Below are 23,292 nucleotides of genomic sequence, written 5' to 3' on the forward strand. Positions count from 1 at the left end.
GGGGAGAGACTATGGAGTGGGGAGAGACGATGGAGTGGGGAGAGGTGATAGAGTTGGGAGAGGTGATGGAGAGGGGAGAGTGATGGAGTGGGGAGAGGTGATGGAGTGGGGAGAGGTGATGGAGAGGGGAGAGACGATGGCGAGGGGAGAGGTGATGGAGTGGGGAGAGGTGATGGAGTGGGGAGAGACGATGGAGTGGGGAGAGGTGATGGAGAGGGAAAGGTGATGGAGTGGGGAGAGACGATGGAGTCGGGAGAGACGATGGATTGGGGAGAGGTGATGGAGTGGGGAGAGGTGATGGTGTGGGAAGAGGTGATGGAGTGGGGAGAGTCGATGGAGAGGGGAGAGACCATGTAGAGGGGAGAGGTGATGGAGTGGGGAGAGGTGATGGAGTGGGGAGAGACGATGGAGTGGGGAGAGGTGATGGAGTGGGTAGAGACGATGGAGTGGGGAGAGACGATGGAGTGGAGAGAGACGATGGAGTGGGGAGAGGTGAATGAGTGGGGAGAGGTGATGGAGACGGGAGAGATGATGGAGTGGGGAGAGACGATGGAGAGGGGAGAGACGATGGAGTGTGGAGAGGTGATGGAGAGTGGAGAGACGATGGAGGGGGAGAGACGATGGAGTGGGGAGCGACGATGGAGTGGGGAGCGACGGTGGAGTGGGGAGAGGTGATGGTGTGGGGAGAGATGATAGAGGGGGGAGAGGTGATGGAGTGGGGAGAGACGATGGAGTGGGGAGAGGTGAATGAGTAGGGGAGAGGTGATATAGTGTGGAGGGATGATGGAGTGTGGAGAGGTGATGGAGAGGGGAGAGATGATGGAGGGGGAGAGAGATGGAGTGGGGAGAAACGATGGAGTGGGGAGAGGTGATGGAGTGGGGAGATACGATGCAGAGGGAAAAAGTGATGGAGTGGGGAGAGACGATGGAGAGTGGAGAGACAATGGAGTGGGGAGAGGTGATGGAGTGGGGAGAGACGATGGAAAGGGGAGAGACCATGGAGTGGGGAGAGGTGATGGAGTGGGAAAAGACGATGGAGGGGGAGAGGTGATGGAGTGGGGAGAGACGATGGAGGGGGAGAGACAATGGAGTGGGGAGAGGTGATGGAGTGGGGAGAGACGATGGAGTGGGGAGAGACGATGGAGTGGGGAGAGGTGATGGAGAGGGAAGAGACTATGGGGAGGGGAGAGGTGATGGAGTGGGGAGAGGTGATGGACTGGGGAAAGACAATGGAGGGGGAGAGGTGATGGAGTGGGAAGAGACGATGGAGGGGGAGAGACAATGGAGTGGGGAGAGGTGATGGAGTGGGGAGAGACGATGGAGTGGGGAGAGGTGATGGAGTGGGGAGAGTCGATGGAGAGGGTAGAGACTATGGGGAGGGGAGAGGTGATGGAGTGGGGAGAGGTGATGGAATGGGGAAAGACGATGGAGGGGGAGAGACGATGGAGTGGGGAGAGGTGATGGAGTGGGGAGAAACGATGGAGAGGGGAGAGGTGATGGAGTGGGGAGAGACTATGCAGTGGGGAGAGGTGATGGAGTGGCGAGAGACAATGATGTGGGGAGAGGTGATGGAGTGGGGAGAAACCTTGGAGAGGGGAGAGATGATGGAGTGGAGAGAGACTATGGAGTGGGGAGAGACGATGGACTGGGGAGAGGTGATGGAGTGCAGAGAAGTGAAGGAATGGGGAGAGACGATGGAGTGGGGAGAGGTGATGGAGACGGGAGAGACGATGGAGTGGGGAGAGACGATGGAGAGGGGAGAGACGATGGAGTGGGGAGAGGTGATGGAGTGGGGAGGGACGATGGAGAGGGGAGAGACGATGGAGTGCGGAGAAGTGATGGACTGCGGAGAGACAAAGAGGGGAGAGATGATGGAGAGGGGAGAGACGATGGAGTGGGGAGAGTCTATGGAGTCGGGAGAGACTATGGAGTGGGGAGAGGTGATGGAGTGGGGAGAGACGATGGAGTGCGGAGAGATGATGGAGTGCGAAGAGGTGATGGAATGGGGAGAGACGATGGATTGGGGAGAGACGATGGAGTGGGGAGAGGTGATAGAGTGGGGAGAGACGATGGAGAGGGGAGAGGTGATGGAGAGGGGAGAGGTGATGGAGTGGGGAGAGGTGATGGAGTGGGGAGAGACTATGGAGTGGGGAGAGACGATGGAGTGGGGAGAGGTGATAGAGTTGGGAGAGGTGATGGAGAGGGGAGAGTGATGGAGTGGGGAGAGGTGATGGAGAGGGGAGAGACGATGGCGAGGGGAGAGCTGATGGAGAGGGGAGAGGTGATGGGGTGGGGAGAGACGATGGAGTGGGGAGAGGTGATGGAGAGGGGAGAGACGATGGAGAGGGGAGAGAGGATGGAGTGGGGAGACATGATGGAGTGGGGAAAGACGATGGAGAGGGGAAAGGTGATGGAGTGGGGAGAGACGATGGAGTCGGGAGAGATGATGGATTGGGGAGAGGTGATGGAGTGGGGAGAGGTGATGGAGTTGGTAGGGGTGATGGTGTGGGAGAGGTGATGGAGTGGGGAGAGTTGATGGAGAGGGGAGAGACGATGTAGAGGTGAGAGGTGATGGAGTGGGGAGAGGTGATGGAGTGGGGAGAGACGATGGAGTGGGGAGAGGTGATGGAGTGGGGAGAGGTGATGGACTGGGGAGAGACGGTGGAGTGGGGAGAGGTGATATAGTGTGGAGAGACGATGGAGTGTGGAGAGGTGATGGAGAGGGGGGAGACGATGGAGTGTGGAGAGGTGATGGAGAGGGGAGAGGTGATGGAGTGGGGAGAGGTTATGGAGTGGGGAAAGACGATGGATGGGGAGAGACGATGGAGTGGGGAGAGGTGATGGAGTGGGGAGAAACGATGGAGAGGGGAGAGGTGATGGAGTGGGGAGAGACTATGCAGTGGGGAGAGGTGATGGAGTGGCGAGAGACAATGGAGTGGGGAGAGGTGATGGAGTGGGGAGAGGTGATGGAGTGGGGAGAGACTATGGAGTGGGGAGAGACGATGGAGTGGGGAGAGGTGATAGAGTTGGGAGAGGTGATGGAGAGGGGAGAGTGATGGAGTGGGGAGAGGTGATGGAGTGGGGAGAGGTGATGGAGTGGGGAGAGGCGATGGAGTGGGGAGAGGTGATGGAGAGGGAAAGGGGATGGAGTGGGGAGAGACGATGGAGTCGGGAGAGACGATGGATTGGGGAGAGGTGATGGAGTGGGGAGAGGTGATGGAGTGGGGAGAGGTGATGGTGTGGGAAGAGGTGATGGAGTGGGGAGAGTCGATGGAGAGGGGAGAGACGATGTAGAGGGGAGAGGTGATGGAGTGGGGAGAGGTGATGGAGTGGGGAGAGACGATGGAGTGGGGAGAGGTGATGGAGTGGGTAGAGACGATGGAGTGGGGAGAGACGATGGAGTGGGGAGAGGTGAATGAGTGGGGAGAGGTGATGGAATGGGGAGAGACGATGGAGTTTCGAGAGGTGATGGAGACGGGAGAGACGATGGAGTGGGGAGAGACGATGGAGAGGGGAGAGACGATGGAGTGTGGAGAGGTGATGGAGAGGGGAGAGACGATGGAGGGGGAGAGACGAAGGAGTGGGGAGCGACGATGGAGTGGGGAGTGACGATGGAGAGGGGAGAGACGATGTAGAGGGGAGAGGTGATGGAGTGGGGAGAGGTGATGGAGTGGGGAGAGATGATGGAGTGGGGAGAGGTGATGGAGTGGGTAGAGACGATGGAGTGGGGAGAGACGATGGAGTGGAGAGAGACGATGGAGTGGGGAGAGGTGAATGAGTGGGGAGAGGTGATGGCATGGGGAGAGACGATGGAGAGGGGAGAGGTGATGGAGTGGGGAGAGGTGATGGAGTGGGGAGAGACTATGGAGTGGGGAGAGACGATGGAGTGGGGAGAGGTGATAGAGTTGGGAGAGGTGATGGAGAGGGGAGAGTGATGGAGTGGGGAGAGGTGATGGAGTGGGGAGAGGTGATGGAGAGGGGAGAGACGATGGCGAGGGGAGAGGTGATGGAGTGGGGAGAGGTGATGGAGTGGGGAGAGACGATGGAGTGGGGAGAGGTGATGGAGAGGGAAAGGTGATGGAGTGGGGAGAGACGATGGAGTCGGGAGAGACGATGGATTGGGGAGAGGTGATGGAGTGGGGAGAGGTGATGGTGTGGGAAGAGGTGATGGAGTGGGGAGAGTCGATGGAGAGGGGAGAGACCATGTAGAGGGGAGAGGTGATGGAGTGGGGAGAGGTGATGGAGTGGGGAGAGACGATGGAGTGGGGAGAGGTGATGGAGTGGGTAGAGACGATGGAGTGGGGAGAGACGATGGAGTGGAGAGAGACGATGGAGTGGGGAGAGGTGAATGAGTGGGGAGAGGTGATGGAATGGGGAGAGACGATGGAGTTTGGAGAGGTGATGGAGACGGGAGAGACGATGGAGTGGGGAGAGACGATGGAGAGGGGAGAGACGATGGAGTGTGGAGAGGTGATGGAGAGTGGAGAGACGATGGAGGGGGAGAGACGATGGAGTGGGGAGCGACGATGGAGTGGGGAGCGACGATGGAGTGGGGAGAGGTGATGGTGTGGGGAGAGATAATAGAGGGGGGAGAGGTGATGGAGTGGGGAGAGACGATGGAGTGGGGAGAGGTGAATGAGTAGGGGAGAGGTGATATAGTGTGGAGGGATGATGGAGTGTGGAGAGGTGATGGAGAGGGGAGAGATGATGGAGGGGGAGAGAGATGGAGTGGGGAGAAACGATGGAGTGGGGAGAGGTGATGGAGTGGGGAGATACGATGCAGAGGGAAAAAGTGATGGAGTGGGGAGAGACGATGGAGTGTGGAGAGGTGATGGAGAGGGGAGAGGTGATGGAGTGGGGAGAGGTTATGGAGTGGGGAAAGACGATGGATGGGGAGAGACGATGGAGTGGGGAGAGGTGATGGAGTGGGGAGAAACGATGGAGAGGGGAGAGGTGATGGAGTGGGGAGAGACTATGCAGTGGGGAGAGGTGATGGAGTGGCGAGAGACAATGGAGTGGGGAGAGGTGATGGAGTGGGGAGAGGTGATGGAGTGGGGAGAGACTATGGAGTGGGGAGAGACGATGGAGTGGGGAGAGGTGATAGAGTTGGGAGAGGTGATGGAGAGGGGAGAGTGATGGAGTGGGGAGAGGTGATGGAGTGGGGAGAGGTGATGGAGTGGGAGAGGCGATGGAGTGGGGAGAGGTGATGGAGAGGGAAAGGGGATGGAGTGGGGAGAGACGATGGAGTCGGGAGAGACGATGGATTGGGGAGAGGTGATGGAGTGGGGAGAGGTGATGGAGTGGGGAGAGGTGATGGTGTGGGAAGAGGTGATGGAGTGGGGAGAGTCGATGGAGAGGGGAGAGACGATGTAGAGGGGAGAGGTGATGGAGTGGGGAGAGGTGATGGAGTGGGGAGAGACGATGGAGTGGGGAGAGGTGATGGAGTGGGTAGAGACGATGGAGTGGGGAGAGACGATGGAGTGGGGAGAGGTGAATGAGTGGGGAGAGGTGATGGAATGGGGAGAGACGATGGAGTTTCGAGAGGTGATGGAGACGGGAGAGACGATGGAGTGGGGAGAGACGATGGAGAGGGGAGAGACGATGGAGTGTGGAGAGGTGATGGAGAGGGGGAGAGACGATGGAGGGGGAGAGACGAAGGAGTGGGGAGCGACGATGGAGTGGGGAGTGACGATGGAGAGGGGAGAGACGATGTAGAGGGGAGAGGTGATGGAGTGGGGAGAGGTGATGGAGTGGGGAGAGATGATGGAGTGGGGAGAGGTGATGGAGTGGGTAGAGACGATGGAGTGGGGAGAGACGATGGAGTGGAGAGAGACGATGGAGTGGGGAGAGGTGAATGAGTGGGGAGAGGTGATGGCATGGGGAGAGACGATGGAGAGGGGAGAGGTGATGGAGTGGGGAGAGGTGATGGAGTGGGGAGAGACTATGGAGTGGGGAGAGACGATGGAGTGGGAGAGGTGATAGAGTTGGGAGAGGTGATGGAGAGGGAGAGTGATGGAGTGGGGAGAGGTGATGGAGTGGGGAGAGGTGATGGAGAGGGGAGAGACGATGGCGAGGGGAGAGGTGATGGAGTGGGGAGAGGTGATGGAGTGGGGAGAGACGATGGAGTGGGGAGAGGTGATGGAGAGGGAAAGGTGATGGAGTGGGGAGAGACGATGGAGTCGGGAGAGACGATGGATTGGGGAGAGGTGATGGAGTGGGGAGAGGTGATGGTGTGGGAAGAGGTGATGGAGTGGGGAGAGTCGATGGAGAGGGGAGAGACCATGTAGAGGGGAGAGGTGATGGAGTGGGGAGAGGTGATGGAGTGGGGAGAGACGATGGAGTGGGGAGAGGTGATGGAGTGGGTAGAGACGATGGAGTGGGGAGAGACGATGGAGTGGAGAGAGACGATGGAGTGGGGAGAGGTGAATGAGTGGGGAGAGGTGATGGAATGGGGAGAGACGATGGAGTTTGGAGAGGTGATGGAGACGGGAGAGACGATGGAGTGGGGAGAGACGATGGAGAGGGGAGAGACGATGGAGTGTGGAGAGGTGATGGAGAGTGGAGAGACGATGGAGGGGGAGAGACGATGGAGTGGGGAGCGACGATGGAGTGGGGAGCGACGATGGAGTGGGGAGAGGTGATGGTGTGGGGAGAGATAATAGAGGGGGGAGAGGTGATGGAGTGGGGAGAGACGATGGAGTGGGGAGAGGTGAATGAGTAGGGGAGAGGTGATATAGTGTGGAGGGATGATGGAGTGTGGAGAGGTGATGGAGAGGGGAGAGATGATGGAGGGGGAGAGAGATGGAGTGGGGAGAAACGATGGAGTGGGGAGAGGTGATGGAGTGGGGAGATACGATGCAGAGGGAAAAAGTGATGGAGTGGGGAGAGACGATGGAGAGTGGAGAGACAATGGAGTGGGGAGAGGTGATGGAGTGGGGAGAGACGATGGAAAGGGGAGAGACCATGGAGTGGGGAGAGGTGATGGAGTGGGAAAAGACGATGGAGGGGGAGAGGTGATGGAGTGGGGAGAGACGATGGAGGGGGAGAGACAATGGAGTGGGGAGAGGTGATGGAGTGGGGAGAGACGATGGAGTGGGGAGAGGTGATGGAGAGGGAAGAGACTATGGGGAGGGGAGAGGTGATGGAGTGGGGAGAGGTGATGGACTGGGGAAAGACAATGGAGGGGGAGAGGTGATGGAGTGGGAAGAGACGATGGAGGGGGAGAGACAATGGAGTGGGGAGAGGTGATGGAGTGGGGAGAGACGATGGAGTGGGGAGAGGTGATAGAGTTGGGAGAGGTGATGGAGAGGGGAGAGTGATGGAGTGGGGAGAGGTGATGGAGTGGGGAGAGGTGATGGAGTGGGGAGAGGCGATGGAGTGGGGAGAGGTGATGGAGAGGGAAAGGGGATGGAGTGGGGAGAGACGATGGAGTCGGGAGAGACGATGGATTGGGAGAGGTGATGGAGTGGGGAGAGGTGATGGAGTGGGGAGAGGTGATGGTGTGGGAAGAGGTGATGGAGTGGGGAGAGTCGATGGAGAGGGGAGAGACGATGTAGAGGGGAGAGGTGATGGAGTGGGGAGAGGTGATGGAGTGGGGAGAGACGATGGAGTGGGGAGAGGTGATGGAGTGGGTAGAGACGATGGAGTGGGGAGAGACGATGGAGTGGGGAGAGGTGAATGAGTGGGGAGAGGTGATGGAATGGGGAGAGACGATGGAGTTTCGAGAGGTGATGGAGACGGGAGAGACGATGGAGTGGGGAGAGACGATGGAGAGGGGAGAGACGATGGAGTGTGGAGAGGTGATGGAGAGGGGAGAGACGATGGAGGGGGAGAGACGAAGGAGTGGGGAGCGACGATGGAGTGGGGAGTGACGATGGAGAGGGGAGAGACGATGTAGAGGGGAGAGGTGATGGAGTGGGGAGAGGTGATGGAGTGGGGAGAGATGATGGAGTGGGGAGAGGTGATGGAGTGGGTAGAGACGATGGAGTGGGGAGAGACGATGGAGTGGAGAGAGACGATGGAGTGGGGAGAGGTGAATGAGTGGGGAGAGGTGATGGCATGGGGAGAGACGATGGAGAGGGGAGAGGTGATGGAGTGGGGAGAGGTGATGGAGTGGGGAGAGACTATGGAGTGGGGAGAGACGATGGAGTGGGGAGAGGTGATAGAGTTGGGAGAGGTGATGGAGAGGGGAGAGTGATGGAGTGGGGAGAGGTGATGGAGTGGGGAGAGGTGATGGAGAGGGGAGAGACGATGGCGAGGGGAGAGGTGATGGAGTGGGGAGAGGTGATGGAGTGGGGAGAGACGATGGAGTGGGGAGAGGTGATGGAGAGGGAAAGGTGATGGAGTGGGGAGAGACGATGGAGTCGGGAGAGACGATGGATTGGGGAGAGGTGATGGAGTGGGGAGAGGTGATGGTGTGGGAAGAGGTGATGGAGTGGGGAGAGTCGATGGAGAGGGGAGAGACCATGTAGAGGGGAGAGGTGATGGAGTGGGGAGAGGTGATGGAGTGGGGAGAGACGATGGAGTGGGGAGAGGTGATGGAGTGGGTAGAGACGATGGAGTGGGGAGAGACGATGGAGTGGAGAGAGACGATGGAGTGGGGAGAGGTGAATGAGTGGGGAGAGGTGATGGAATGGGGAGAGACGATGGAGTTTGGAGAGGTGATGGAGACGGGAGAGACGATGGAGTGGGGAGAGACGATGGAGAGGGGAGAGACGATGGAGTGTGGAGAGGTGATGGAGAGTGGAGAGACGATGGAGGGGGAGAGACGATGGAGTGGGGAGCGACGATGGAGTGGGGAGCGACGATGGAGTGGGGAGAGGTGATGGTGTGGGGAGAGATAATAGAGGGGGAGAGGTGATGGAGTGGGGAGAGACGATGGAGTGGGGAGAGGTGAATGAGTAGGGGAGAGGTGATATAGTGTGGAGGGATGATGGAGTGTGGAGAGGTGATGGAGAGGGGAGAGATGATGGAGGGGGAGAGAGATGGAGTGGGGAGAAACGATGGAGTGGGGAGAGGTGATGGAGTGGGGAGATACGATGCAGAGGGAAAAAGTGATGGAGTGGGGAGAGACGATGGAGAGTGGAGAGACAATGGAGTGGGGAGAGGTGATGGAGTGGGGAGAGACGATGGAAAGGGGAGAGACCATGGAGTGGGGAGAGGTGATGGAGTGGGAAAAGACGATGGAGGGGGAGAGGTGATGGAGTGGGGAGAGACGATGGAGGGGGAGAGACAATGGAGTGGGGAGAGGTGATGGAGTGGGGAGAGACGATGGAGTGGGGAGAGGTGATGGAGAGGGAAGAGACTATGGGGAGGGGAGAGGTGATGGAGTGGGGAGAGGTGATGGACTGGGGAAAGACAATGGAGGGGGAGAGGTGATGGAGTGGGAAGAGACGATGGAGGGGGAGAGACAATGGAGTGGGGAGAGGTGATGGAGTGGGGAGAGACGATGGAGTGGGGAGAGGTGATGGACTGGGGAGAGACGATGGAGAGGGTAGAGACTATGGGGAGGGGAGAGGTGATGGAGTGGGGAGAGGTGATGGAGTGGGGAAAGACGATGGAGGGGGAGAGACGATGGAGTGGGGAGAGGTGATGGAGTGGGGAGAAACGATGGAGAGGGGAGAGGTGATGGAGTGGGGAGAGACTATGCAGTGGGGAGAGGTGATGGAGTGGCGAGAGACAATGATGTGGGGAGAGGTGATGGAGTGGGGAGAAACCTTGGAGAGGGGAGAGATGATGGAGTGGAGAGAGACTATGGAGTGGGGAGAGAAGATGGACTGGGGAGAGGTGATGGAGTGCAGAGAGGTGAAGGAATGGGGAGAGACGATGGAGTGGGGAGAGGTGATGGAGACGGGAGAGACGATGGAGTGGGGAGAGACGATGGAGAGGGGAGAGACGATGGAGTGGGGAGAGGTGATGGAGTGGGGAGGGACGATGGAGAGGGGAGAGACGATGGAGTGCGGAGAAGTGATGGACTGCGGAGAGACAAAGAGGGGAGAGATGATGGAGAGGGGAGAGACGATGGAGTGGGGAGAGTCTATGGAGTCGGGAGAGACTATGGAGTGGGGAGAGGTGATGGAGTGGGGAGAGACGATGGAGTGCGGAGAGATGATGGAGTGCGAAGAGGTGATGGAATGGGGAGAGACGATGGATTGGGGAGAGACGATGGAGTGGGGAGAGGTGATAGAGTGGGGAGAGACGATGGAGAGGGGAGAGGTGATGGAGAGGGGAGAGGTGATGGAGTGGGGAGAGGTGATGGAGTGGGGAGAGACTATGGAGTGGGGAGAGAAGATGGACTGGGGAGAGGTGATGGAGTGCAGAGAGGTGAAGGAATGGGGAGAGACGATGGAGTGGGGAGAGGTGATGGAGACGGGAGAGACGATGGAGTGGGGAGAGACGATGGAGAGGGGAGAGACGATGGAGTGGGGAGAGGTGATGGAGTGGGGAGGGACGATGGAGAGGGGAGAGACGATGGAGTGCGGAGAAGTGATGGACTGCGGAGAGACAAAGAGGGGAGAGATGATGGAGAGGGGAGAGACGATGGAGTGGGGAGAGTCTATGGAGTCGGGAGAGACTATGGAGTGGGGAGAGGTGATGGAGTGGGGAGAGACGATGGAGTGCGGAGAGATGATGGAGTGCGAAGAGGTGATGGAATGGGGAGAGACGATGGATTGGGGAGAGACGATGGAGTGGGGAGAGGTGATAGAGTGGGGAGAGACGATGGAGAGGGGAGAGGTGATGGAGAGGGGAGAGGTGATGGAGTGGGGAGAGGTGATGGAGTGGGGAGAGACTATGGAGTGGGGAGAGGTGATAGAGTTGGGAGAGGTGATGGAGAGGGGAGAGTGATGGAGTGGGGAGAGGTGATGGAGAGGGGAGAGACGATGGCGAGGGGAGAGCTGATGGAGAGGGGAGAGGTGATGGGGTGGGGAGAGACGATGGAGTGGGGAGAGGTGATGGAGAGGGGAGAGACGATGGAGAGGGGAGAGAGGATGGAGTGGGGAGACATGATGGAGTGGGGAAAGACGATGGAGAGGGGAAAGGTGATGGAGTGGGGAGAGACGATGGAGTCGGGAGAGATGATGGATTGGGGAGAGGTGATGGAGTGGGGAGAGGTGATGGAGTTGGTAGGGGTGATGGTGTGGGGAGAGGTGATGGAGTGGGGAGAGTTGATGGAGAGGGGAGAGACGATGTAGAGGTGAGAGGTGATGGAGTGGGGAGAGGTGATGGAGTGGGGAGAGACGATGGAGTGGGGAGAGGTGATGGAGTGGGGAGAGGTGATGGAGTTGGTAGGGGTGATGGTGTGGGGAGAGGTGATGGAGTGGGGAGAGTTGATGGAGTGGGGAAAGACGATGGATGGGGAGAGACGATGGAGTGGGGAGAGGTGATGGAGTGGGGAGAAACGATGGAGAGGGGAGAGGTGATGGAGTGGGGAGAGACTATGCAGTGGGGAGAGGTGATGGAGTGGCGAGAGACAATGGAGTGGGGAGAGGTGATGGAGTGGGGAGAGGTGATGGAGTGGGGAGAGACTATGGAGTGGGGAGAGACGATGGAGTGGGGAGAGGTGATAGAGATGGGAGAGGTGATGGAGAGGGGAGAGTGATGGAGTGGGGAGAGGTGATGGAGTGGGGAGAGGTGATGGAGTGGGGAGAGGCGATGGAGTGGGGAGAGGTGATGGAGAGGGAAAGGGGATGGAGTGGGGAGAGACGATGGAGTCGGGAGAGACGATGGATTGGGGAGAGGTGATGGAGTGGGGAGAGGTGATGGAGTGGGGAGAGGTGATGGTGTGGGAAGAGGTGATGGAGTGGGGAGAGTCGATGGAGAGGGGAGAGACGATGTAGAGGGGAGAGGTGATGGAGTGGGGAGAGGTGATGGAGTGGGGAGAGACGATGGAGTGGGGAGAGGTGATGGAGTGGGTAGAGACGATGGAGTGGGGAGAGACGATGGAGTGGGGAGAGGTGAATGAGTGGGGAGAGGTGATGGAATGGGGAGAGACGATGGAGTTTCGAGAGGTGATGGAGACGGGAGAGACGATGGAGTGGGGAGAGACGATGGAGAGGGGAGAGACGATGGAGTGTGGAGAGGTGATGGAGAGGGGAGAGACGATGGAGGGGGAGAGACGAAGGAGTGCGGAGCGACGATGGAGTGGGGAGTGACGATGGAGTGGGGAGAGGTGATGGTGTGGGGAGATACGATGCAGAGGGGAGAGGTGATGGAGTGGGCAGAGACGATAGAGGGGGGAGAGGTGATGGAGTGGGGCGAGACGATGGAGTGGGGAGAGGTGAATGAGTAGGGGAGAGGTGATATAGTGTGGAGGGATGATGGAGTGTGGAGAGGTGATGGAGAGGGGAGAGACGATGGAGGGGGAGAGAGATGGAGTGGGGAGAAACGATGGAGTGGGGAGAGGTGATGGAGTGGGGAGATACGATGCAGAGGGAAGAGGTGATGGAGTGGGGAGAGACGATGGAGTGGGGCGAGACGATGGAGTGGGGAGAGGTGAATGAGTGGGGAGAGGTGATGGAATGGGGAGAGACGATGGAGTTTCGAGAGGTGATGGAGACGGGAGAGACGATGGAGTGGGGAGAGACGATGGAGAGGGGAGAGACGATGGAGTGGGGAGAGGTGATGGAGTGGGGAGAGACGATGGAGTGGGGAGAGGTGATGGAGTGGGGAGAGGTGATGGAGTTGGTAGAGGTGATGGTGTGGGGAGAGGTGATGGAGTGGGGAGAGTCGATGGAGAGGGGAGAGACGATGTAGAGGTGAGAGGTGATGGAGTGGGGAGAGGTGATGGAGTGGGGAGAGGTGATGGAGTGGGGAGAGACGATGGAGTGGGGAGAGGTGATGGAGAGGGGAGAGACGATGGAGTGTGGAGAGGTGATGGAGAGGGGAGAGGTGATGGAGTGGGGAGAGGTGATGGAGTGGGGAAAGACGATGGAGTGGGGAGAGGTGATGGAGTGGGGAGAGACGATGGAGTGGGGAGAGGTGATGGAGTGGGTAGAGACGATGGAGTGGGGAGAGACGATGGAGTGGGGAGAGGTGAATGAGTGGGGAGAGGTGATGGAATGGGGAGAGACGATGGAGTTTCGAGAGGTGATGGAGACGGGAGAGACGATGGAGTGGGGAGAGACGATGGAGAGGGGAGAGACGATGGAGTGTGGAGAGGTGATGGAGAGGGGAGAGACGATGGAGGGGGAGAGACGAAGGAGTGGGGAGCGACGATGGAGTGGGGAGTGACGATGGAGAGGGGAGAGACGATGTAGAGGGGAGAGGTGATGGAGTGGGGAGAGGTGATGGAGTGGGGAGAGATGATGGAGTGGGGAGAGGTGATGGAGTGGGTAGAGACGATGGAGTGGGGAGAGACGATGGAGTGGAGAGAGACGATGGAGTGGGGAGAGGTGAATGAGTGGGGAGAGGTGATGGCATGGGGAGAGACGATGGAGAGGGGAGAGGTGATGGAGTGGGGAGAGGTGATGGAGTGGGGAGAGACTATGGAGTGGGGAGAGACGATGGAGTGGGGAGAGGTGATAGAGTTGGGAGAGGTGATGGAGAGGGGAGAGTGATGGAGTGGGGAGAGGTGATGGAGTGGGGAGAGGTGATGGAGAGGGGAGAGACGATGGCGAGGGGAGAGGTGATGGAGTGGGGAGAGGTGATGGAGTGGGGAGAGACGATGGAGTGGGGAGAGGTGATGGAGAGGGAAAGGTGATGGAGTGGGGAGAGACGATGGAGTCGGGAGAGACGATGGATTGGGGAGAGGTGATGGAGTGGGGAGAGGTGATGGTGTGGGAAGAGGTGATGGAGTGGGGAGAGTCGATGGAGAGGGGAGAGACCATGTAGAGGGGAGAGGTGATGGAGTGGGGAGAGGTGATGGAGTGGGGAGAGACGATGGAGTGGGGAGAGGTGATGGAGTGGGTAGAGACGATGGAGTGGGGAGAGACGATGGAGTGGAGAGAGACGATGGAGTGGGGAGAGGTGAATGAGTGGGGAGAGGTGATGGAATGGGGAGAGACGATGGAGTTTGGAGAGGTGATGGAGACGGGAGAGACGATGGAGTGGGGAGAGACGATGGAGAGGGGAGAGACGATGGAGTGTGGAGAGGTGATGGAGAGAGGAGAGACGATGGAGGGGGAGAGACGATGGAGTGGGGAGCGACGATGGAGTGGGGAGCGACGATGGAGTGGGGAGCGACGATGGAGTGGGGAGAGGTGATGGTGTGGGGAGAGATAATAGAGGGGGGAGAGGTGATGGAGTGGGGAGAGACGATGGAGTGGGGAGAGGTGATGGAGTGGGGAGAGACGATGGAGTGGGGAGAGGTGATGGAGTGGGGAGAGGTGATGGAGTTGGTAGAGGTGATGGTGTGGGGAGAGGTGATGGAGTGGGGAGAGTCGATGGAGAGGGGAGAGACGATGTAGAGGTGAGAGGTGATGGAGTGGGGAGAGGTGATGGAGTGGGGAGAGACGATGGAGTGGGGAGAGGTGATGGAGAGGGGAGAGACGATGGAGTTGGTAGAGGTGATGGTGTGGGGAGAGGTGATGGAGTGGGGAGAGTCGATGGAGAGGGGAGAGACGATGTAGAGGTGAGAGGTGATGGAGTGGGGAGAGGTGATGGAGTGGGGAGAGACGATGGAGTGGGGAGAGGTGATGGAGAGGGGAGAGACGATGGAGTGTGGAGAGGTGATGGAGAGGGGAGAGGTGATGGAGTGGGGAGAGGTGATGGAGTGGGGAAAGACGATGGAGTGGGGAGAGGTGATGGAGTGGGGAGAGACGATGGAGTGGGGAGAGGTGATGGAGTGGGTAGAGACGATGGAGTGGGGAGAGACGATGGAGTGGGGAGAGGTGAATGAGTGGGGAGAGGTGATGGAATGGGGAGAGACGATGGAGTTTCGAGAGGTGATGGAGACGGGAGAGACGATGGAGTGGGGAGAGAAGATGGAGAGGGGAGAGACGATGGAGTGTGGAGAGGTGATGGAGAGGGGAGAGACGATGGAGGGGGAGAGACGAAGGAGTGGGGAGCGACGATGGAGTGGGGAGCGACGATGGAGAGGGGAGAGACGATGTAGAGGGGAGAGGTGAGGGAGTGGGGAGAGGTGATGGAGTGGGGAGAGATGATGGAGTGGGGAGAGGTGATGGAGTGGGTAGAGACGATGGAGTGGGGAGAGACGATGGAGTGGAGAGAGACGATGGAGTGGGGAGAGGTGAATGAGTGGGGAGAGGTGATGGCATGGGGAGAGACGATGGAGAGGGGAGAGGTGATGGAGTGGGGAGAGGTGATGGAGTGGGGAGAGACTATGGAGTGGGGAGAGACGATGGAGTGGGGAGAGGTGATAGAGTTGGGAGAGGTGATGGAGAGGGGAGAGTGATGGAGTGGGGAGAGGTGATGGAGTGGGGAGAGGTGATGGAGAGGGGAGAGACGATGGCGAGGGGAGAGGTGATGGAGTGGGGAGAGGTGATGGAGTGGGGAGAGACGATGGAGTGGGGAGAGGTGATGGAGAGGGAAAGGTGATGGAGTGGGGAGAGACGATGGAGTCGGGAGAGACGATGGATTGGGGAGAGGTGATGGAGTGGGGAGAGGTGATGGTGTGGGAAGAGGTGATGGAGTGGGGAGAGTCGATGGAGAGGGGAGAGACCATGTAGAGGGGAGAGGTGATGGAGTGGGGAGAGGTGATGGAGTGGGGAGAGACGATGGAGTGGGGAGAGGTGATGGAGTGGGTAGAGACGATGGAGTGGGGAGAGACGATGGAGTGGAGAGAGACGATGGAGTGGGGAGAGGTGAATGAGTGGGGAGAGGTGATGGAATGGGGAGAGACGATGGAGTTTGGAGAGGTGATGGAGACGGGAGAGACGATGGAGTGGGGAGAGACGATGGAGAGGGGAGAGACGATGGAGTGTGGAGAGGTGATGGAGAGTGGAGAGACGATGGAGGGGGAGAGACGATGGAGTGGGGAGCGACGATGGAGTGGGGAGCGACGATGGAGTGGGGAGAGGTGATGGTGTGGGGAGAGATAATAGAGGGGGGAGAGGTGATGGAGTGGGGAGAGACGATGGAGTGGGGAGAGGTGAATGAGTAGGGGAGAGGTGATATAGTGTGGAGGGATGATGGAGTGTGGAGAGGTGATGGAGAGGGGAGAGATGATGGAGGGGGAGAGAGATGGAGTGGGGAGAAACGATGGAGTGGGGAGAGGTGATGGAGTGGGGAGATACGATGCAGAGGGAAAAAGTGATGGAGTGGGGAGAGACGATGGAGAGTGGAGAGACAATGGAGTGGGGAGAGGTGATGGAGTGGGGAGAGACGATGGAAAGGGGAGAGACCATGGAGTGGGGAGAGGTGATGGAGTGGGAAAAGACGATGGAGGGGGAGAGGTGATGGAGTGGGGAGAGACGATGGAGGGGGAGAGACAATGGAGTGGGGAGAGGTGATGGAGTGGGGAGAGACGATGGAGTGGGGAGAGGTGATGGAGAGGGAAGAGACTATGGGGAGGGGAGAGGTGATGGAGTGGGGAGAGGTGATGGACTGGGGAAAGACAATGGAGGGGGAGAGGTGATGGAGTGGGAAGAGACGATGGAGGGGGAGAGACAATGGAGTGGGGAGAGGTGATGGAGTGGGGAGAGACGATGGAGTGGGGAGAGGTGATGGACTGGGGAGAGACGATGGAGAGGGTAGAGACTATGGGGAGGGGAGAGGTGATGGAGTGGGGAGAGGTGATGGAGTGGGGAAAGACGATGGAGGGGGAGAGACGATGGAGTGGGGAGAGGTGATGGAGTGGGGAGAAACGATGGAGAGGGGAGAGGTGATGGAGTGGGGAGAGACTATGCAGTGGGGAGAGGTGATGGAGTGGCGAGAGACAATGATGTGGGGAGAGGTGATGGAGTGGGGAGAAACCTTGGAGAGGGGAGAGATGATGGAGTGGAGAGAGACTATGGAGTGGGGAGAGAAGATGGACTGGGGAGAGGTGATGGAGTGCAGAGAGGTGAAGGAATGGGGAGAGACGATGGAGTGGGGAGAGGTGATGGAGACGGGAGAGACGATGGAGTGGGGAGAGACGATGGAGAGGGGAGAGACGATGGAGTGGGGAGAGGTGATGGAGTGGGGAGGGACGATGGAGAGGGGAGAGACGATGGAGTGCGGAGAAGTGATGGACTGCGGAGAGACAAAGAGGGGAGAGATGATGGAGAGGGGAGAGACGATGGAGTGGGGAGAGTCTATGGAGTCGGGAGAGACTATGGAGTGGGGAGAGGTGATGGAGTGGGGAGAGACGATGGAGTGCGGAGAGATGATGGAGTGCGAAGAGGTGATGGAATGGGGAGAGACGATGGATTGGGGAGAGACGATGGAGTGGGGAGAGGTGATAGAGTGGGGAGAGACGATGGAGAGGGGAGAGGTGATGGAGAGGGGAGAGGTGATGGAGTGGGGAGAGGTGATGGAGTGGGGAGAGACTATGGAGTGGGGAGAGGTGATAGAGTTGGGAGAGGTGATGGAGAGGGGAGAGTGATGGAGTGGGGAGAGGTGATGGAGAGGGGAGAGACGATGGCGAGGGGAGAGCTGATGGAGAGGGGAGAGGTGATGGGGTGGGGAGAGACGATGGAGTGGGGAGAGGTGATGGAGAGGGGAGAGACGATGGAGAGGGGAGAGAGGATGGAGTGGGGAGACATGATGGAGTGGGGAAAGACGATGGAGAGGGGAAAGGTGATGGAGTGGGGAGAGACGATGGAGTCGGGAGAGATGATGGATTGGGGAGAGGTGATGGAGTGGGGAGAGGTGATGGAGTTGGTAGGGGTGATGGTGTGGGGAGAGGTGATGGAGTGGGGAGAGTTGATGGAGAGGGGAGAGACGATGTAGAGGTGAGAGGTGATGGAGTGGGGAGAGGTGATGGAGTGGGGAGAGACGATGGAGTGGGGAGAGGTGATGGAGTGGGGAGAGGTGATGGACTGGGGAGAGACGGTGGAGTGGGGAGAGGTGATATAGTGTGGAGAGACGATGGAGTGTGGAGAGGTGACGGAGAGGGGGGAGACGATGGAGTGTGGAGAGGTGATGGAGAGGGGAGAGGTGATGGAGTGGGGAGAGGTTATGGAGTGGGGAAAGACGATGGATGGGGAGAGACGATGGAGTGGGGAGAGGTGATGGAGTGGGGAGAAACGATGGAGAGGGGAGAGGTGATGGAGTGGGGAGAGACTATGCAGTGGGGAGAGGTGATGGAGTGGCGAGAGACAATGGAGTGGGGAGAGGTGATGGAGTGGGGAGAGGTGATGGAGTGGGGAGAGACTATGGAGTGGGGAGAGACGATGGAGTGGGGAGAGGTGATAGAGATGGGAGAGGTGATGGAGAGGGGAGAGTGATGGAGTGGGGAGAGGTGATGGAGTGGGGAGAGGTGATGGAGTGGGGAGAGGCGATGGAGTGGGGAGAGGTGATGGAGAGGGAAAGGGGATGGAGTGGGGAGAGACGATGGAGTCGGGAGAGACGATGGATTGGGGAGAGGTGATGGAGTGGGGAGAGGTGATGGAGTGGGGAGAGTCGATGGAGAGGGGAGAGACGATGTAGAGGGGAGAGGTGATGGAGTGGGGAGAGGTGATGGAGTGGGGAGAGACGATGGAGTGGGGAGAGGTGATGGAGTGGGTAGAGACGATGGAGTGGGGAGAGACGATGGAGTGGGGAGAGGTGAATGAGTGGGGAGAGGTGATGGAATGGGGAGAGACGATGGAGTTTCGAGAGGTGATGGAGACGGGAGAGACGATGGAGTGGGGAGAGACGATGGAGAGGGGAGAGACGATGGAGTGTGGAGAGGTGATGGAGAGGGGAGAGACGATGGAGGGGGAGAGACGAAGGAGTGCGGAGCGACGATGGAGTGGGGAGTGACGATGGAGTGGGGAGAGGTGATGGTGTGGGGAGATACGATGCAGAGGGGAGAGGTGATGGAGTGGGCAGAGACGATAGAGGGGGGAGAGGTGATGGAGTGGGGCGAGACGATGGAGTGGGGAGAGGTGAATGAGTAGGGGAGAGGTGATATAGTGTGGAGGGATGATGGAGTGTGGAGAGGTGATGGAGAGGGGAGAGACGATGGAGGGGGAGAGAGATGGAGTGGGGAGAAACGATGCAGAGGGAAGAGGTGATGGAGTGGGGAGAGACGATGGAGTGGGGCGAGACGATGGAGTGGGGAGAGGTGAATGAGTGGGGAGAGGTGATGGAATGGGGAGAGACGATGGAGTTTCGAGAGGTGATGGAGACGGGAGAGACGATGGAGTGGGGAGAGACGATGGAGAGGGGAGAGACGATGGAGTCGGGAGAGGTGATGGAGTGGGGAGAGACGATGGAGTGGGGAGAGGTGATGGAGTGGGGAGAGGTGATGGAGTTGGTAGAGGTGATGGTGTGGGGAGAGGTGATGGAGTGGGGAGAGTCGATGGAGAGGGGAGAGACGATGTAGAGGTGAGAGGTGATGGAGTGGGGAGAGGTGATGGAGTGGGGAGAGACGATGGAGTGGGGAGAGGTGATGGAGAGGGGAGAGACGATGGAGTGTGGAGAGGTGATGGAGAGGGGAGAGGTGATGGAGTGGGGAGAGGTGATGGAGTGGGGAAAGACGATGGATGGGGAGAGACGATGGAGTGGGGAGAGGTGATGGAGTGGGGAGAAACGATGGAGAGGGGAGAGGTGATGGAGTGGGGAGAGTCTATGCAGTGGGGAGAGGTGATGGAGTGGCGAGAGACAATGGAGTGGGGTGAGGTGATGGAGTGGGGAGAGGTGATGGCATGGGGAGAGACGATGGAGGGGGGAGAGGTGATGGAGTGGGGAGAGGTGATGGAGTGGGGAGAGACTATGGAGTGGGGAGAGACGATGGAGTGGGGAGAGGTGATAGAGTTGGGAGAGGTGATGGAGAGGGGAGAGTGATGGAGTGGGGAGAGACGATGGAGAGGGGAGAGGTGATGGAGTGGGGAGAGGTGATGGAGTGGGGAGAGACGATGGAGTGGGGAGAGGTGATGGAGAGGGAAAGGTGATGGAGTGGGGAGAAACGATGGAGTCGGGAGAGACGATGGATTGGGGAGAGGTGATGGAGTGGGGAGAGGTGATGGTGTGGAAAGAGGTGATGGAGTGGGGAGAGTCGATGGAGAGGGGAGAGACGATGTAGAGGGGAGAGGTGATGGAGTGGGGAGAGGTGATGGAGTGGGGAGAGATGATGGAGTGGGGAGAGGTGATGGAGTGGGTAGAGACGATGGAGTGGGGAGAGACGATGGAGTGGGGAGAGACGATGGAGTGGAGAGAGACGATGGAGTGGGGAGAGGTGAATGAGTGGGGAAAGGTGATGGAGAGGGGAGAGACTATGGAGTGGGGAGAGACGATGGAGTGGGGAGAGGTGATAGAGTTGGGAGAGGTGATGGAGAGGGGAGAGTGATGGAGTGGGGAGAGGTGATGGAGTGGGGAGAGGTGATGGAGAGGGGAGAGACGATGGCGAGGGGAGAGGTGATGGAGTGGGGAGAGGTGATGGAGTGGGGAGAGACGATGGAGTGGGGAGAGGTGATGGAATGGGGAGAGACGATGGAGTTTGGAGAGGTGATGGAGACGGGAGAGACGATGGAGTGGGGAGAGACGATGGAGAGGGGAGAGACGATGGAGTGTGGAGAGGTGATGGAGAGTGGAGAGACGATGGAGGGGGAGAGACGATGGAGTGGGGAGCGACGATGGAGTGGGGAGCGACGATGGAGTGGGGAGAGGTGATGGTGTGGGGAGAGATGATGGAGTGGGGAGAGGTGATGGAGTGGGGAGAGACGATGGAGTGGGGAGAGGTGATGGTGTGGGGAGATATGATGCAGAGGGGAGAGGTGATGGAGTGGGAAGAGACGATAGAGGGGGGAGAGGTGATGGAGTGGGGAGAGACGATGGAGTGGGGAGAGGTGAATGAGTAGGGGAGAGGTGATATAGTGTGGAGGGATGATGGAGTGTGGAGAGGTGATGGAGAGGGGGAGACGATGGAGGGGGAGAGAGATGGAGTGGGGAGAAATGATGGAGTGGGGAGAGGTGATGGAGTGGGGAGATACGATGCAGAGGGAAGAGGTGATGGAGTGGGGAGAGACGATGGAGAGTAGAGAGACAATGGAGTGGGGAGAGGTGATGGAATGGGGAGAGACTATGGAGAGGGGAGAGACGATGGAGTGGGGGGAGACGATGGAGAGGGGAGAGACGATGGAGTGGGGAGAGACTATTGAGTGGGGAGAGGTGATGGAGATTGGACAGGTGATGGAGCGGGTAGAGACGATGGAGTGGGGAGAGACGATGGAGTGGGGAGAGGTGATGGAGTGAGGAGAGACGATGGAGAGGGAGAGACGATGGAGTGGGGAGAGGTGATGGAGAGGGGAGAGGCGATGGAGAGGGGAGAGATGATGGAGTGTGGAGAGGTGATGGAGTGGGGAGAGATGATGGACATAAACGGGGTGAAATAAATGCAATAGAATTACAGTGATGGAGGCAGTTGACACACCCGAGAGTGTGTCTGTAATGTTGCGCAGTTTACACTGACAGTGTGATTGTAATGTAGTCTGGTTTACACTTCTAACAGTGTGTGGGTAATGTTGTGCAGTTTACACTCCCAAGAATGTGACTGTTACCTAATACAGTTTGCACACCCGAGAGTGTGACTGTAATCTAATACAGTTTGCACACCCGAGAGTGTGACTGTAATCTAATACAGTTTGCACACCCGAGTGTGTGATGGTAATCTAATACAGTTTACACATCCGAGAGTGTGACTGTAATCTAATAGTTTGCACACCCGAGAGTGTGACTGTAATCTAACACAGTTTGCACACCCGAGAGTGTGACTGTAATCTAATACAGTTTGCACACCCGAGAGTGTGACTGTAATCCAATACAGTTTGCACACCTGAGAGTGTGACTGTAATCTAATACAGTTTGCACACCCGAGTGTGTGATGGTAATCTAATACAGTTTACGCATCCGAGAGTGTGACTGTAATCTAATACAGTTTGCACACCAGGGAGTGTGACTGTAATCTAATACAGTTTGCACACCCGGGAGTGTGACTGTTATGTAGTGTGGTTCAGAGGAATAATATTGGCTGTGCTCGTCAGGGTGAACCCAGTGATTTGAGACTGGGACTCAATGCCCAGGGAAGCCTGTTGGCTTTGGGAACCAGTATCAAGTGTCAGAGAGGCAGGCTATAGGGACAGCAGCATGGGGATGAAGAATGGGGCAGCCTGGTTTCATGGGAGTGGGACTCATTATCCATAGGAAGCCCACCTCAGCCACACTCTGGACCAGGTCTTACAACAACATTGCACTTGTCCTTGATTGTGTGTTTGTTTATATTGTTGCTTTTGCAGTTATTTTTTCCACCGTCTGGTATAATTTTGCAGTGTACAGTATATTGTATGTTCTCTGTCGGCGGGCTGCTGCTGTTCTTCATTATACCTGTGTCCTGCCGTACAGGAGCAAATGCTCTGAACTGGGAACAAGTGTTGGGGGACATGGTGGGGTAGGGTGGAGTGTGATCCTCAGTGGCAGGAGAAGATGGTCAAGTTGCCACATCCCAACATATCCTTGGGGTGGAAGGAGATCAGTTTAACTTTAGAGTTAAGTCTCTGTGCTAGTATATTAACTTGAGGGCTGCCACGGATTACCAAGTGAAGAGGGAAGCACAGGATGGAGGAGGTGTGGCCATACTCCTCCGTCCGATCTGTCCCTGCAGCAGCCAAGCAAACACAGAAGGGTGCCAGGCAGCTTCAGCCACTCACACCTCAAACTGCCACAGTGCTTCCAGCCTGCTCCACCGCTTGGTGATGTCTTTAGAACGTCAAGGGCAGTGGGGAGTCCTGATAGGAGGTTATGAAATTACAAAAGGAACAGATGGACAGTTAGGACCTTTATCCCAGCGCAGAGATGTTAAATACTAGAGAGCATGCATTTAAGGTAACAGAGGGAAAGCTTAAGGGAGATGTTCAGGACAAGTACTTTTACAGAGAGAGTGGTGGGTGCCTGGACTGTATTGCCAGGGTCAGTGGTGGAGGCGGGTATGATTGTGGTGATTAAACAGGTAGATGAATATGCAGGAAATGGTCATATACAGGAAGAAGAGATCAGTTCAGCATGGCACCAGGAGCTGAAGTGTCTGCTTCTGTGCTGTACAGTTTGATATTCTACCTTGTACATTAACATCAGGTGCAGGAACCTTCAAGCCTGCCTCTAACATTCAACAAGATTCTGTCTGACTGTACTCGCAATACCAGTCCACCTTTTGCAACCTTTCACCCACTTTCCCATTGTTAATACCCAATTAACAATATCCAAAGACTCATGACC

The 23,292-nt window shown here is 57.8% G+C and overlaps 1 protein-coding gene across 1 annotated transcript in view; it reads right to left on the reverse strand.

Annotated features, from left to right (window-relative positions):
* The window catches only part of phldb2b (pleckstrin homology-like domain, family B, member 2b), a 324,137-nt gene that overhangs the window by 177,663 nt on the left and 123,182 nt on the right, over nucleotides 1-23,292 (reverse strand). The gene's annotated exons all lie outside the window — the stretch shown is intronic.

This window comes from Mobula birostris, chromosome 6 (genome assembly GCF_030028105.1).
Source record: "Mobula birostris isolate sMobBir1 chromosome 6, sMobBir1.hap1, whole genome shotgun sequence".
NCBI lineage: Eukaryota > Metazoa > Chordata > Chondrichthyes > Myliobatiformes > Myliobatidae > Mobula > Mobula birostris.